The sequence below is a fragment of the Moschus berezovskii genome, chromosome 9 (assembly GCF_049115385.1).
Source record: "Moschus berezovskii isolate FMDL1 chromosome 9, NW_MosBer_1.0, whole genome shotgun sequence".
Taxonomy (NCBI): domain Eukaryota; kingdom Metazoa; phylum Chordata; class Mammalia; order Artiodactyla; family Moschidae; genus Moschus; species Moschus berezovskii.
Window position 1 is genome coordinate 62,799,336 of NC_142468.1, and position 16,629 is coordinate 62,815,964.

Sequence of the window (16,629 nt, forward strand, 5' to 3'; positions counted from 1 at the left end):
CACTAGGTTTTCTGAATCCCTATATATTTAAAAAGTATCTTTTAGTGATGGTTATAATTTTTAATTGGCCATTTCATTAAATATAATAAAGTTTTATGTTTAGATAATTTTGACTCGATCTTGAAGTGGTTTTTTCAAATTATCCTAGTATTTTTTTTTTTTTTTTTTGTCAGCAGTCTAATGACATTTTCACTTTTTTCCTCTTTGAAGGTAATTGCATCCTTCTTTTCAGAAGTTTTGTATTCATATCAAAAATATATGGGTTCCTGTTGCTTCATATTTTCACTAAATATAAGCACTGCCACTCTAAGAATTCTTATTCTTTTTTAGTGAGATGGTGGGAGAGATTGGGGGCAGGAGGAGAAGGGGACGACAGAGAATGAGATGGCTGGATGGCATCACCGACTCGATGGAGGTGAGTTTGAGTGAACTCTGGGAGTTGGTGATGGACAGGGAGGCCTGGTGTGCTGTGATTCATGGGGTCACAAAGAGTCGGACACGACTGAGCGACTGAACTGAACTGAAGTGACATATAATTTTGGTTTATACTTACATTTACCTAATGACTAATGATTTAAGACATCTTTTCCTATGTATTTATGCCATGTGTATATGTTTTTTGGTAAGATGTCTATTCAGATCTTTTGCTCTTTTAAATATCAGGTTGGTAGCTGGACTCTTGTTATTGAATGGTAAGCATTTTTCACATACTATATTGGTCCTCTCAAACCCAACAGTTCCATAATTGAACTCTTCATTATATGCATTTTTTCCCCACCAAACCTTTTTAACTTTAATTATTTCCATTTCAGAAAAGCATTCAATTAGCCACAACTGCTTAAACATTTCTTGTTACTAATTTTTTTTTTTAACCCAACATCCAATTTGTCCTACAGTCTTTTGGGGAAAAATGTTTTTGATATGATCACTGAATCCAACATAGTCCAAGTCAAAATTATTTCACAGTTCAATTCAGTTCAGTTCATCAGTCGTGTCTAATTCTTTGTGACCCCATGGACTGAAGCACGCCAGGCTTCCCTGTCCATCTCTCAATTTCCTGTCCATTTCTCAATTACCATACTATAATTTCCTCTGAAGTAGTCTCTCTTCTTCCAGTTTTCTGTCTCTACAGAAACCAGTGTTTTTTTTAAGTCACACAATGTTTTTGTAGTAAGTCCTACTTAAAGATTTCAAATTTAAATTAACCTAAATTTCAACATTAATTTGTTGTTATTCAGCCACTCAGTCATGTCTAACTCTTTGCGACCCCATAGACTGCAGCAATGCCACACTTTCCTGTCCTTCACCATCTCCTGGAGCTTGCTCAAACTCTTCTCCATTGAGTCGGTGATGCTATCCCACCATCTCATCCTCTGTCATCCCCTTCTCCGCCTGTCTTCAATCTTTCCGAGCATCAGGGCCTTTTCTAATGAGTTGGCTCTTCACATCAGGTGGCCAAAAGTATTGGAGCTTCAGGTTCAGCATCAGTCCTTCAAATGAATATTCAGGGCTGATTTCTTTTAGGATTGACTGGTTGGATCTCCTCATAGTCCAAGGGACTCTCAAGAGTCTTCACCAACACCACAGTTCAAAAGCATCATTTCTTCAGTGCTCAGCTTTCTTTATGGCCCAACTCTCACATCCATATATAACTACTATAAAAATCATAGCTTTGACTATATGGACCTTTGTTGGCAAAGTAATGGGTTCTGCTTTTTATATGCTGCTATGTTGTCCATTCTAAAGGAGATCAATCTTGGGTATTCATTGGAAAGACTGATGCTAAAGCTGAAACTCCAATACTTTGGCCACCTCATGTGACCAGTTGACTCACTGGAAAAGACTCTGATGCTGGGAGGGATTGGGGGCAGGAGGAGATGGGGATGACAGAGAATGAGATGGCTGGATGGCATCCCCGACTCGATGGACATGAGTTTGAGTGAACTCCGGGAGTTGGTGATGGACAGGGAGGCCTGGTGTGCTGTGATTCATGGGGTCGCAAAGAGTCGGACACGACTGAGCGACTGAACTGAACTGAGGTTGTCATAGCTTTTCTTCCAAGGAACAGTCACCATCTCCAGTGATTTTAGAGCCCAAGAAAATAAAGTCTGTCACTGTTTCCATTGTTTCCCCATCTGTTTGCCATGAAGTGATGGGACGAGATGCCATGATCCTAGTTTACTGAATGTTGAGTTTTTCACTCTCCTCTTTTACTTTCATCAAGACTAATACCACTACCTAAATAATCACTCCTAGAATTGTACATATACTAGTGCTAATTCAAATTTCATGATGCCTACAAATTACCTAGAACCAGCCCTACAGATTCTAATTTGGTAGATCTGGAATGCGGACCAAGAATAAGCTCTCAGACAATGCTGCTGATAATATCCATGCCCTATATACAATATCTACATGACATGTGTCTTTCCAAACTCTCCAGACCCAACTATACTTTGGCCATATGAGCTTTTTTTTTTTCTGTCTTGAATAACATCATTTCAATCTCAGGACTTTTTTCTTTCATTCTCTTTCCACAGAGTCTACTCAAACACACTGAGATTGCCTCTTTTTCATTATTCAAGTTTTATTTACAGGACATCTCCTTGAAAGACCCAAATCCTGGGGACCATTCTTCAATTCAGTAACTCATTCACTATCCTTTACTTATTTTCTGATTAGCATTCATCACTATCTGAAATTATCTTATTCAATCATTTATATTTTATCTTTTATCTTGACCCATCCCACTCACCAGACTAGAAAATAAATGCCTAGGTTACGGACTTTGCTTTGTTCAATACTGAACACTGCATGTTTTTGTATACACTGAGAATAAGTGACTAATGGGAAAATTTAACATGTCTAAGGAATGTGACGAGTTGACTCACTGGAAAAGACTCTGATGCTGGGAAGGATTGGGGGCGGGAGGAGAAGGGGACGACAGAGAATGAGATGGCTGGGTGGCATCACCGACTTGATAGACATGAGTTTGAGTGAACTCTGGGAGTTGGTGATGGACAGGGAGGCCTGGTGTGCTGTGATTCATGGGGTTTCAAAGAGTCGGACACGACTGAGCAACTGAACTGAACTGAACTGAAGGAATATTAACAGGAGATAATTTCCATGAGGTAGGCAGAAATTTGTTCATTTAGGGCTTTGAATCAAATACTAAGACTCATCCAATAAAGCGTAATGAGGAGAATATTACTTCTAGATCTATTTCCATTTCTCCTCCTCGATCTTGGTTATCTCTTTCATTTGGCATTGTTAATCATCTAACTTTTAGCAGATTGTATGAGGTTGATAAGCACTAACTATTTGGAAGAGATCCAGAAGCATTTCAGTGTAGAAAAAGGGGTGGAACCTTCCTTTCAGTATTTTGCCTAATGAGTACAAGAGATATTTCTTTGTAATAGCTCCAGTTGTAGACGCAGAAGTCTTACAAAGATTTCAACCATAAACCACTCTTTCATGCTTCTCTGCAAGTTCTAAATCCTAGAACTATAGGCTTACAGTATATTCCTTCCTGAAAGCCTAATAATTTGGGGTTGGGTTAGCAGTGTGAAATAAAATGGAAGGTCATATCATCATCAAATCCCCATGAGTAGAATGGTCAAAGAATCCTAAACACCAAGGTTTCTGAAATTTTATGGCTACAGATTTTCTCTCTATTAACATCAGCTGAATCTACTGTTCAAGATATCCTCTTGGGAAATTAGAATTACTAAGAATTTTTGAGGTCCAAGAGTTGGAACCTCAATAATAAGCTAGAGTTTGCTTGTTTTAAGCCAACAAGTAATAGGAGTCATAATTGCTTTAAATCAAGTTCAGAATGGTTCCAAGTGTGGATAGACAATTTAACTGGCTAATACTTATGCTGTAATTTTGCTTTAATCTGACTCTACTTTGATCTGCTTTCCTTGGTCTCCTGTTAAAGAAAATGTCACATATTCATGACTGATTGATTTCTATGTTTTCAGAGTATAAAAAATATAGGCTTGCAGTAAATACAGCACAATAGTTGGGCTACTATTTTTTAAGAGAAATTAGTGCAAGACAAATCCAGGGTAACCATGGAAATGTTTTTTCTTTGTTAAGACTTCTTGGAAGCATCAAACCAGTAATTCCCTTAGTCTTGTGAAATGAGGCAAAGGAGAACCATGGATAAATCTATAATTTTAGATATCAAAGAAATAATTTAAAGCAGGGTACGTATAAAAAAGTCCAAGTCTTAACATATTATGTCTATTGCTCTCACTTTATCAGGCTCAGTTCAGTTTGGTTGCTCAGTCACGTCCGACTCTTTGCAACCTCATGAATTGCAGCATGCCAGACTTCCCTGTCCATCACCAACTCCCAGAGTTTGATCAAACTCATGTCCATTGCATCAGTGATGCCATCCAAACATTTCATCCTCTACCATCCCCTTCTCTTCCTGCCTTCAATCTTTCACAGCATCAGGGTCTTTTCCAATGAGTAGTCACCAGAAAATTTGATACTTAAATTTACTTCTCCCATTATCCAATATTCCTCAGCTATTAAAAATGCCTACACTGATTCTCTAATAACAAACTTTGATAAGATTCCATTTAAAAAATCCAGGTACATATAGAAGAGAAAACGATGTTAAATATCCCAAACCTTGATAGAAATTATTTGCAGTTGTATTCTTTGATTTCAATATGTCCACATCAGCAATCAAATAATGATGATGCACATTCAGTGTTTGGCTTCATTTTAGAAGGGATAAAAGTATTTCTAAAACAGTGGAAACAGTGTCAGACTTTATATTTTTGGGCTCCAAAATCACTGCGGATGCTGATTGCAGCCATGAAATTAAAAGACGCTTGCTCCTTGGAAGGAAGGTTATGACCAACCTTGATAGTATATTAAAAAGCAGAGACATTACTTTGCCAACCAAGGTCCGTCTAGTCAAGGCAATGGTTTTTCCCGTGGTCATGTGTGGATGTGAGAGTTGGACTGTGAAGAAGGCTGATCGCCGAAGAATCGATGCTTTTGAACTGTGGTGTTGGAGAAGACTCTTGAGAGTCCCTTATACTGCAAGGAGATCCAACCAGTCCATTCTAAAGGAGATCAATCCTGGATGTTCATTGGAGGGACTGATGCTAAAGCTGAAACTGCAATACTTTGGCCACCTCATGCGACGAGTTGACTTACTGGAAAAGACTCTGATGCTGGGAAAGGTTGAGGGCGGGAGGAGAAGGGGACGACGGAGAATGAGATGGCTGGATGGCATCACCGACTCTGTGGACATGAGTTTGAATGTACTCCGGGAGTTGGTGATGGACAGGGAGGCCTGGCGTGCTGTGATTCATGGGGTCGTGGAGAGTCGGACACGACTGAGCGACTGAACTGAACTGAACTGAACTCTTATTTCCAATTATTAAATTCAAGCTTTAAAATGCCAGCTTTCTGTGATCTCTCAAGTGACTAAATCACAAATGCAGACTAAGTGCATTAAAGCTTTCAAAGTACAATAAACAGAAAGCTTTGATGTTTCTGATCTCTTAGGAAGCATTATGGTGCTCTTCCATCATTGTTAATAAACTCATATGCCCATACTTCTCAACTCAAAATTTATGGAAGTTTCATTTCTCCCCCATAGACTTTCAGATCACATTGGAAAGCTCAGATAGAATTATTCTACCACCCCTGTCTTACAAATGTGAAAACATATCTGCACAATTTTTCACTAGTAGAAGCACACACTGGTTTTAAAATCTATCTTCTATTTTCAACAATCCAAACTTTATTTCTGTGGAAACAGGACTCTATAGCCTGCAGGATATGTTAACCCAGCCTCAAAATCTAGTGGCTGATAGCTCACTTCCATTTCTTTTCCTGATGAAAATAGATGTCAAAACGTTTAGGACCAAGGAAAGGTCTTACAAATGCTTCTTAGAAACAAAATTTGTCTTATTTCAGTTGCTCCAGTTTCTTCAGGACAAGACGTTAAGACAATCAGATATTGAGAATGCAACTACCAGTTCATTTTAACTCCAAGGAATTGGGCTAGTTCTATGAATGAACTGTTATATAAAGCAAAAGAGCATTTGGTTTTTTGACCCTAAAACATTGAGGCATTACAATTTAAAGCCTTTAAATTTCTTTATGTTTAAAATACTCTTTGAAATTCACATTTTGGTGTCCTTAAAAGAAAAAAAAATGCTCATGTAGTATCTTTTCATTCTTTAATCACAAATTATACAAATAACATGATAAAAATAATGAAATGAGCTCTTATAAAAGAAAAATCAAAGGAAATATCTAATCTCTGTTCCTATAGGTAAGTCCTCAGAGGCTAATATTTATCCTTTCTCTTGTAAGTGTTAAGAACTATTTTTAGAAATATTGTCTCATGACATTTTGTATTTAATCACCAAGTCATGTCCGACTTTTTGCAAACCTATGGATTGTAGACTGCCAAGTTCTTCTGTCTATGGGATTTCCCAGGCAAGAATATTGGAGTGGGTTGCCTACTCCAGGAGATCCAGTGGGATCGCCTTCTCCAGGGGATCTTCTTGACCCAGGAAATGAACCCTTGACTCCCATATTGGCAGGCAGATTCTTTACCACAGAGTCACCAGGGAAGTCCATCTTATAACCTTCAGTTCAGTTCAGTCACTCAGTCATGTCTGACTCTTTGTGACCCCATGACCTTACTTATTAGCATTAAAAAATTAGATTAAATACCCCATTTTTAAATACTCTGAAACACAGGGTTGGAAGATTACAGAATATGAATAAGTAAGTGCAATACACAGTTGTAATTGCATAATGGTTTAAGCTAACTACTAAATTATTAGGACAAAATTTCAAGAACAAATGGAAATCATTACTTGGAAAAATAGGGTACAAAAGAGCATATACTACATGATCAGTTCAATTCAGTCACTCTGTCCTGTCCGACTTTTTGCGACCCCATGAATATATATAAATGAGAATGACCGAATGAAAACATCATGGTTATATTATTCTAGATAATTTGATGTTGTTCAGTTGCTCAGTTGTATCTGACTCTTTGGAACCCTATGGACTGCAGCATGGCCAGGCTTCCCCATCCTTCACCATCTCCCAGAGTTTACTTAAACTCATGTCCATTGAGTCAGTGATGCACCCAGCCATCTTATCCTCTGTCATCCCCTTCTCCTCCTGCCTTCAATCTTTCCCAGAATCAGGGTCTTTTCTAATGAGTCCACTTTTTGCATGGCCAAAGTATTGGAGCTTCAGCTTCTGTATCAGTCCTTCAAATGAATATTCAGGACTGATTTTCTTGAGGATTGACTGGTTGAATCTCCTTGCAGTCTATGGGACTTTCAAGTCTTTTCCAACAACACAGCTCAAAAGCATCAGTTCTTTGGTGCTCAGCCTTCTTTATGGTCCAACTCTCACATCCATACATGACTGATGGAAAAACAATAGCTTTGACGAGACAGAGCTTTGTCAGCAAAGTAATGTCTCTGCTTCTTAATACACTGTCTAGGTTTGTCATAGCTTTTCTTCCAAGGAGCAAACATCCTTTAATTTCATGGCTGAGGTCACCATCTGCAGTGATTTTGAAGCCTCAAACAATAAAATCTCTCACTGTTTCCATTGTTTCCCCATCTATTTGCCATTCTGTGAAGGAAAATGGAATACTGAGGAGCCTGCCTCTTTTTGTCTCTTGTATGCACTGTCACATTGCGTGAGTAAAAGCCCTGTTGTTACTTTTAGCTGGACTCATTTTCCTAATTGACCATCTTAAAAATGTTCAATAGTATCCAGCAATTTGATTGAACTTATTCACCTTTCCATTCTAATATTTTATTATTTTTCTGGCTTCTATTTTTGGACTTGTTTTACAGAAAGAGATTTCTATCGCCCGGAGAAAATCATAATATTGTTCCTTCCATTCTAGTATGTATACCTCATTTCCTTTTTTCTATGTGTTCGAATGCACACATTTTGTTCAATGATGAATAATAGTGCGGTGATGGATATTCTTTTGAAGTCATGACTTTGAAGGAAATGCTAGAATTTGTTCCCTCTTAATTTTCATTTCTGTTTCTTACAGATGTAATTTTAAAAGATTATAGATCTGCACATATCAATTTCCTACACTATTTGCAGCTTATAAATAGCTTTTATATATATCAACTTATATCCATGTGTAACACTCTATTTATCCACTATTAGAAAAAAAAATCACTGTAGTATTTGATCCACAACTAAATCATATATAATTTCAGAAATTGAAGCTTAAACATGTTATTTTATAAAGTAGTTGAGTAGAAAATTAAAATTCTATCAAGTAAAAATCATAGATTAAATGACTATATACTAAGTGAAAAACTTGATTTACAAGTCATTAGATTTTTAAATTCAACAAAACAGTTAAATAGTACTACCTAATAAAAAGGACTGTAACAATACTAGTTGAAATTGGTATTCAGGGATGAAATTAAAACACACTTGCTCCTTGGAAGAAAAGTTATGACCAATATAGATAGCATATTAAAAAGCAGAGACATTACTTTGTCAGTGAAGGTCCAACTAGTCAAAGCTTTGGTTTTTCCAATCGTCATGTATGGATGTGAGAGTTGGACTATAAAGAAAGCTGAGTGCTGAAGAATTGATGCTTTTGAACTGTAGTGTTGAAGAAGACTCTTGAGAGTTCCTTGGACTGCAAGGAGATCCAACCAGTCCATCCTAAAGGAAATCAGTCCTCAATATTCACTGGAAGGACTGATGTTGAAGCTGAAACTCTAATCCTTTGGCCACGTGATGCAAAGAACTGACTCATTTGAAAAGACCCTGATGCTCGGAAAGATTGAGGGCAGGAGGAGAAGGGGACAACAGAGGATGAGATGGTTGGATGGCATCACTGACTCAATGGACATGAGTTTGAGTAAACTCGAAGAGTTGGCAATGGACAGGGAGGCCTGGCATGCTGCAGTTCATGGGGTCCCAAAGAGTTGGGCCTGACTGAATGACTGAACTGAACTATTCTGATATATAAGAATTATATTAATGCTACCATATATATACGCACACACACACATATTTGTGTGTTAGAGGCACACAGACTATGTGAATATATTTATTTTAAAAATGAATAAGTCTGCTAGAATGGAGAGCCAAGTCCTACCTCTCTACAGTTTTCTCATACTGTAGAGAAAGCATACAGTTTAGGAATTCTGAATTTGCTTTAATTTAAAATAAAATAAAATTTAAACCTTCTGAAAAATAATAAAAGATTAAAGAAAAAAAATTAAAATTGAATATGGAATTTGAAAAATATTTATCTACAAATTGTTGGTTTTTTAATTAAAATTTTTGTTTATATGTTCTTAGGTTTAACCAGTTTCACAGATATTTTCATCAGTATACTTTTCAGCAAACTAGCCCTGAAATATTGTGAGGTTCATCAAAAATTCTGTTCCCCAAAGATTTTCAGAATTGGGTTGGCCAAAAACTTCATTTGAATTTCTCCATAGCTGATGTGGGAAAAGTGAATGAACTTCTTGGTCAACCTAGTAAAAATCTGAAGAGGCCAATATAATAATAAGGAGGTTGAATCAATAACCCAAAATTGCTCAATAAAAAAAAGTCCAGAACCAGAATGGCTTCACTGGCGAATTTTACCAAATATTTAAGAAAGAATTAAAACTAATTCTTCTCAAACTCCTGTGAAATATTGAAGAGGAGAAACACTTTCAAATTATTTATTAGGTCATTATTAACTTGATACTGAAGCCAGACAAATACATCATAATAAAATAAAAATACAGGCCAATATCCTTGATAAACATAGATGCAAAAACCCTCAACAAAATGCTAGTAAAGTAAATTCACCAACACATTAAAAGGAATACATGCCATGAAAATGTGGGATTTATCCTTGGGATAAAAATGTGGTTTAACATACATGATTAATAACTGTGATACTCCACATGAAAATAAAGAAGGAGGAAAATCATCAATATTTGTAGAAAAAGTATTTGTCAAAGTTCAACATAATTTCACAATATAAATCTCAAAAATTAGGTACAAAATGAATGTATCTCAGCAGAATAAAGGCCATGTATGACAGGGCTACAGCCAAAAATCATACTCATCAGTGTTAAAGCATTTCCTCTAAGATCATGTACAAGTCATGAATGCACACTCTTGCCTTTAAAACTCAACACAGTACTGAAGGTTCTAATTAGAGTAATTATGCAAGGAAAAGAAAGAAAAAGCATTCAAATCAGAAAGGAAAAACTAAAGTTGCCTCTGTTTGAATATGAGTCAATATTATATATAGCAAATCCTAAATACGCTACCCAAGAACTGCTAGAGTTAATAAACAAAATTGGTAAATCAGGAGGATATATCAACATTCAAAAATCAGTTTCATTCTTATATAGTAACAATGAACATCCAAAACAGAAATTACAAAAAAATAGATCCCATATACAATAGCATCAAAAGAATAAAATAATTAGGGATAAATTTAACCTATGAGGTAAAAGATCAGTACATTGAAAGCTATAAAACATTAATGAAAACAATTGAAGAAGATATAACATAATGGAAAGATATCTTGTGTTCATGGATCAGAAAAGTTAATATTGTTAAGACTAGTATTAAAATTAAATTAATATTGTTAAAAATGTCCATATTATCCAAATCTATCTACGGATTCAGTGCAATAAATATCAAAATTCTGATGGCATTTTTCACAAAGAGAAAAAACAATCCTAAAATTCATATGGAACCACAAAAGACCCTTTATAGCTTAAAGTAATCTTGAGCAAAAAGACCAAAGTTGGAGGGATCACATTTCAAAGGTAATCAAAACAAAATTGCCATAAAAACAGACAGAAAGATCAATGAACAGAAAAGAGAGCCCAGAAATCAACCCATGCATTTATGGTCAACTAATTGATGGCATCACCGACTCTATGGACATGAGTTTGAGTGAACTCCGGGAGTTGGTGATGGACAGGGAGGCCTGGCGTGCTGTGATTCATGGGGTCGCAGTGAGTCGGACACGACTGAGTGACTGAACTGAACTGAACTGAATTTTCCATAAAAGTACTGAGAATACACAACAAGGAATGGATAGTCTTTTCAATAAATGGTGATGGGAACACTGAATATCCACCTACAAAAGAATGAAATTGGCCCTTTATTCTATATTATATACAAAAACTTCCCCAAATGGATTGATGTCTTAAAGAACCAAAACCATAAAACTCATATAAGAAAACACAGGGTAAGTTTCCTTGATACTGGTCTTGGTGATGATTTTGTGGGTTTATTGTCAAATGTACAGGCAACAAAAGCAAAAATAAGCAAGTAGGACTGCATCGAATTGAAAACTTTTTTTTATAGGAAAAATCAATCAACAAAATGAGAAGGTAACCTATGAAATGGGAGAAAATACTTGTTAACCACATATCTGATGATGGGTTAATATCAAAGGCATGTAAGGAATTCTTACAACTCAGTAGAAAAATAACCAAATAAACTGATCCAACAAAGGGGATAAAGGACCTAAATAGAAATTCCAAAGAAGGCTGACAATTGACCAACAAATAGATGAAAAGAAACTCAACATCACAAACCATCAGAGAGAAGTAAATAAAGATTACAATGAGATATCACCTCTAATTTCTTAGCATTTCTATTATCAAAAAGATAACATCAAGTGGTAATGATGATGTGGAGAAAATGGAATCCTCATACACTCTTGGTGGGAATGTAAAATGTTACAGTCACATGGAAGAGTATAGGTGTTCCTTAAAAGATTAAATACAGAACTACCATATGATCCAGCAATCACACTCCTGGATCACTGGAGTGAGAAATGATATCACTGTCTTGAAGAGGTATCTGTACTTCTGATTTTATTTCAGCATTATTCACAATAGCTATGATATGGAAACAAACTATGTGTTTATCGAAGGATAAATGGATTAAAAAATACAACACACACACTTGGAGGAATATTATTTGGCCATAATAAAGTGGGAAATTTTGCCATCTGTTATAACCTGGATGTACCTAAAGAGCATTATCATAACTAAAATAAGCTGACAGAAAAATACTATTTGTGTCACCTAAATGTGGACTCTTAAAAAAAAGAAAATTCAGACTCAGAAAGAGTAAATAGAATGGTAGTTGCCAGAACCTGGGAGATGGGGTGATGTTGGTCAAAGAGTACAAGATCTCAGTTACAAGATAAATAGGTCCGAGGATCTAATATACAGCATGATGATATAGTTAATAGTCCGGGAGATAGTGAAGGTCAGGAAAGGCTGACACGTTGCAGTTCATGGGGTTGCAAAGAATTGGACATGACTAAAGGACAATGTATTGTATACCTGGGGCTTCCCAGGTGGCACAGTGGTTAAAAAAAGAAAAAATCTGCTGCCAATATAGAAGACACAAGAGACATGGGTTTGATCCTTGGGTCAAGAAGATCCCTTGGAGTAGGAAATTGCAACCCACTCTAGTATTATAGCCTGGAGAATTCCATGGATAGAGGAGCCTGGTGGGCTATAGTCCATGGGATTGCAAAGTCAGACACAACTGGGCACAAGTACAAGGAAGCATTGTATACCTGAAGTTTGCTGAATAGATCTTAAACTTTCTCATCAAAAATAGATAACTAAATGAAAAGAGAAAAGATAGTTGTGAGGTGATGAAAAAGGTTAATTGCTCAGTTGTGTCTGATTCTTTGTGATCAGAAAAGTCCATGGGATTTTCCAGGCAAGAATACTGAAGTGGGTTGTCATTTCCTCCTCCAGGGGATCTTTCCTACCCAGGGATCGAACCTATAGCTCCTGTGGCTCCTGTATTGCAACTGGATTCTTTACCTGCTGAGCCATCACTGATGGATGTGTTTATTAATTTGATTCTGGTAATCATTTCACAGTGTATCAATATATCAAATCATCATGTTGTACATCTTAAGATGTATTTTAATTATATCAACTATATCTCAATAAAACTGGGAAATAAAATAATTAACTGTAGTCTCCTCATGCATTGTAGCTGTCAGCAGGTGTTCCTAATTTTATATTTGGCAAGATGGATGAAAAAATATATAGTCAGATATGCAGAGAGACAGGCAGATAAACAGGCAGATGAACAGACAGACAGATGGATAGATGGACTATATCTATATGGTGTGTGTATATATATATATTGTCTGATTAATTTATAAGGGCCTATGATAATTCATTTTGGCTAAGCTATGATGTCCAGTTTTATGTTCAAACACCAGTCTAGATGTTTCTGTGAATATATTAATTCTCTGTCTCTCCTCTTTCTGTATGTATGTGTATGTGTATTTGTGTATAATTTTTCTATTTTTATAATAAGTTGTTTCTAATACAAAGCAATTCCACTGAAAGAAAAGTAAAGCCTTTTGATTTTCATGTGCTTTATAATATCTCAAAGTCTATAAAATTTGTTTTGATGTGTATATTTTACTACAGTAGTTAATAATGTAGACAGTTAAATCCCTCTTTTCACATTTCTGTTTCTTCAGTATTTTCAGTCTTGATTAATGGGCTGCTTCCTGCCCCAAGTTGTACACATAGAATTCAAATTTTCTTGCCAAAAATTATTATTTTTACCTCATGTCTTTAATTCACTTCAGCATGTCTTTATATTTGATATAAAGGGAGGTTGTTTCATTTCCGATTCTCTAAGAATCAGTTTGCAAGACAATTCAGAACTGCAAGAGATTTATCGGAGGAAAACACCTATGAAGGAAATAAGAATGTGAGCAGGAGTAGGTGATGAGAGACTTCAGATCATAATAGAGTTCCAATACACATTAAGGTAAAAAAAGATCAATTCATTCAACCTATGAAAGGCAGGTCCCCATACCAGCTTTCAGCAGGACTCCTACAGATCCTGAGCCCTTAATTGTCCTTTATTGTATGTGTGTGTGTGCGTGTGTGTCTGTGCATGCACACGCATGGCATGCTTAGTTGTGTCCAACTCTTTGCAATGCCATGGATTGTAGCCCACCAGGCCCCTCTGTCCGTTGGATTTTCCAGACAAGAACATTGGAATGGGTTGACATTTTCTGCTCCAGGGAACCTTCCTGATCCAGGGATCAAAACCACTTCTCTGGTTTCTCCTGCACTGGCAGGCAAATTCTTTACCACTGCCTCTTGGTAAGCCCCTTATTTCCTCTTCAGTTCAGTTCAGTTCAGTCACTCAGTCGTGTCCGACTCTTTGCGACCCCATGAATCACAGCACGCCAGGCCTCCCTGTCCATCACCAACTCCCGGAGTTCACTCAAACTCATATCCATCGAGTCGGTGATGCCATCCAGCCATCTTATTCTCTATCGTCCCCTTCTCCCGCCCCCAATCCTTCCCAGCATCAGAGATTTTTCCAGTGAGTCAACTCTTTGCATGAGGTGGCCAAAGTATCTACACTCCTGTAATTCATCATTTTTTACACTTTATTCAGATACTTTTAATCCAGAGCCCGTTCAGTAATGTTCTTTGTATCTACCATCATTGTTTGTTTACCTTCCATCTTTCTCTTTGCCATTTGCAGTTTTACTGTCAGAATCTTTGAAAGGCTTCGGTCTCTTTTGCATTTCTTCTAAAATCTCTTTCCATGTAACAATTTTTACTAATGTCAAATTTCCAAAAGGTTTTGCCTGATTTGTTATCACTACTTGCAATATACTCATAAGTAGAACTTTGTTGTAAGTAATTAAGTAATAAACTGTTAGTCACTCAGTTGTGTCCAACTCTTTGTGATCCCACGGACTGTAGCCCACAAGGCTCCTCTGTCCGTGAAATTCTCCACGCAAGAATACTGGAATGGGTTGCCATTTCCTTCTCCAAGCATGACAGTGAAAAGTGAAAGTGAAGTCACTCAGTTGTGTCCGACTCTTCCCAACTCCATCAACTGAAGCCCACCAGGCTCCTCTGTCCATGGTATTTTCCAGGCAAGAGTACTGGAGTGGGTTGCCATTGCCTTCTCCGTGCCATATGCTAGACAGAGTAAAAATAATGGACTCTAGCTTTGCTCATTATTGATTTTTGTGAGACACCCAAAAATATCTGACTTTCCATTGCTACCTATTAAATGGGCATAATTACATTCACTACAGAGAAGAGATATAAGACTGTTTAAGACAGAAAGATGGATGGATGGATGGATGGATGGATAAAGATATACCATACAACTAGACATTTCACCATACTTTCTTACTGGTAGAAACCCAGCTTTGCTCATGCATTCTAAGTCGCTTCAGTGATGTCCGACTCTGTGCAACCCTATGGATAGCAGCCCACTAGCTCCACTGTCCATGGGATTCTCTAGGCAAGAATAATGGAGTGGGTGGCCATTTCCTTCTCCACAGCTTTGCTCAATGCTCAACCTTTTCCCTCAGGGACTCAAGGAAGAGAAGTGGCTCTTTTTCCAGGTTTGAGGTCAAGTTCCAAACTCTCTATATCATCACTGGCACCAGATTTCTTTGCACAATGATAGGTCTGATTCAGTTCAGTTCAGTTCAGTTGCTCAGTCGTGTCCAAATTTTGCGACCCCATGAATCACAGCACGCCAGGCCTCCCTGTCCATCACCAACTCCCAGAGTTCACTCAAACTCATGTCCATCGAGTCGGTGATGCCATCCAGCCATCTCATTCTCTGTCATCCCCTTCTCCTCCCGCCCCCAACCTTTCCCAGCATCAGAGTCTTTTCCAGTGAGTCAACTCGTCGCGTGAGGTGGCCAAAGTATTGCAGTTTCAGCTTTAGCATCAGTCCTTCCAATGAACACCCAGGATTGATCTCCTTTAGAATGGACTGGTTGGATCTCCTTGCAGTCCAAGGGACTCTCAAGAGTCTTCTTCAACACCACAGTTCAAAAGCATCAATTCTTCGGTGATCAGCTTTCTTCACAGTCCAACTCTCACATCCAGACATGACCACGGGAAAAACCATAGCCTTGACTAGACGGACCTTTGTTGGCAAAGTAATGTCTCTGCTTTTTAATATATTATCAAGGTTGGTCATAACTTTCCTTCCAAGGAATAAGCGTCTTTTAATTTCATGGCTGTAATCAGCATCTGCAGTGATTTTGGAGCCCCCAAAAATAAAGTCTGACACTCTTTCCACTTCCCATGAAGTGATGGGACCAGATGCCATGATCTTTGTTTTCTGAATGTTGAGCTTCAAGCCGACCTTTTCACTCTCCTCTTTCACTTTCATCAAGAGGCCTTTGAGTTCCTCTTCACTTTCTGCCATAAGGGTAGTGTCATCTGCATATCTGAGGTTATTGATATTTCTCCTGGCAATCTTGATTCCAGCTTGTGTTTCTTCCAGCCCAGCGTTCCTTATGATGTACTCTGCATATAAGTTAAATAAGCAGGGTGACAATATACAGCCTTGACGTACTCCTTTTCCTATTTGGAACCAGTCTGTTGTTCCATGTCCAGTTCTGACTGTTGCTTCCTGACCTGCATACAGGTTTCCAAGACGCAGGTCAGGTGGTCTGGTATTCCCATCTCTTTCAGAATTTTCCACAGTTTATTGTGATCCACACAGTCAAAGGCTTTGGCATAGTCAATGAAGCAGAAATAGATGTTATTCTGGAACTCT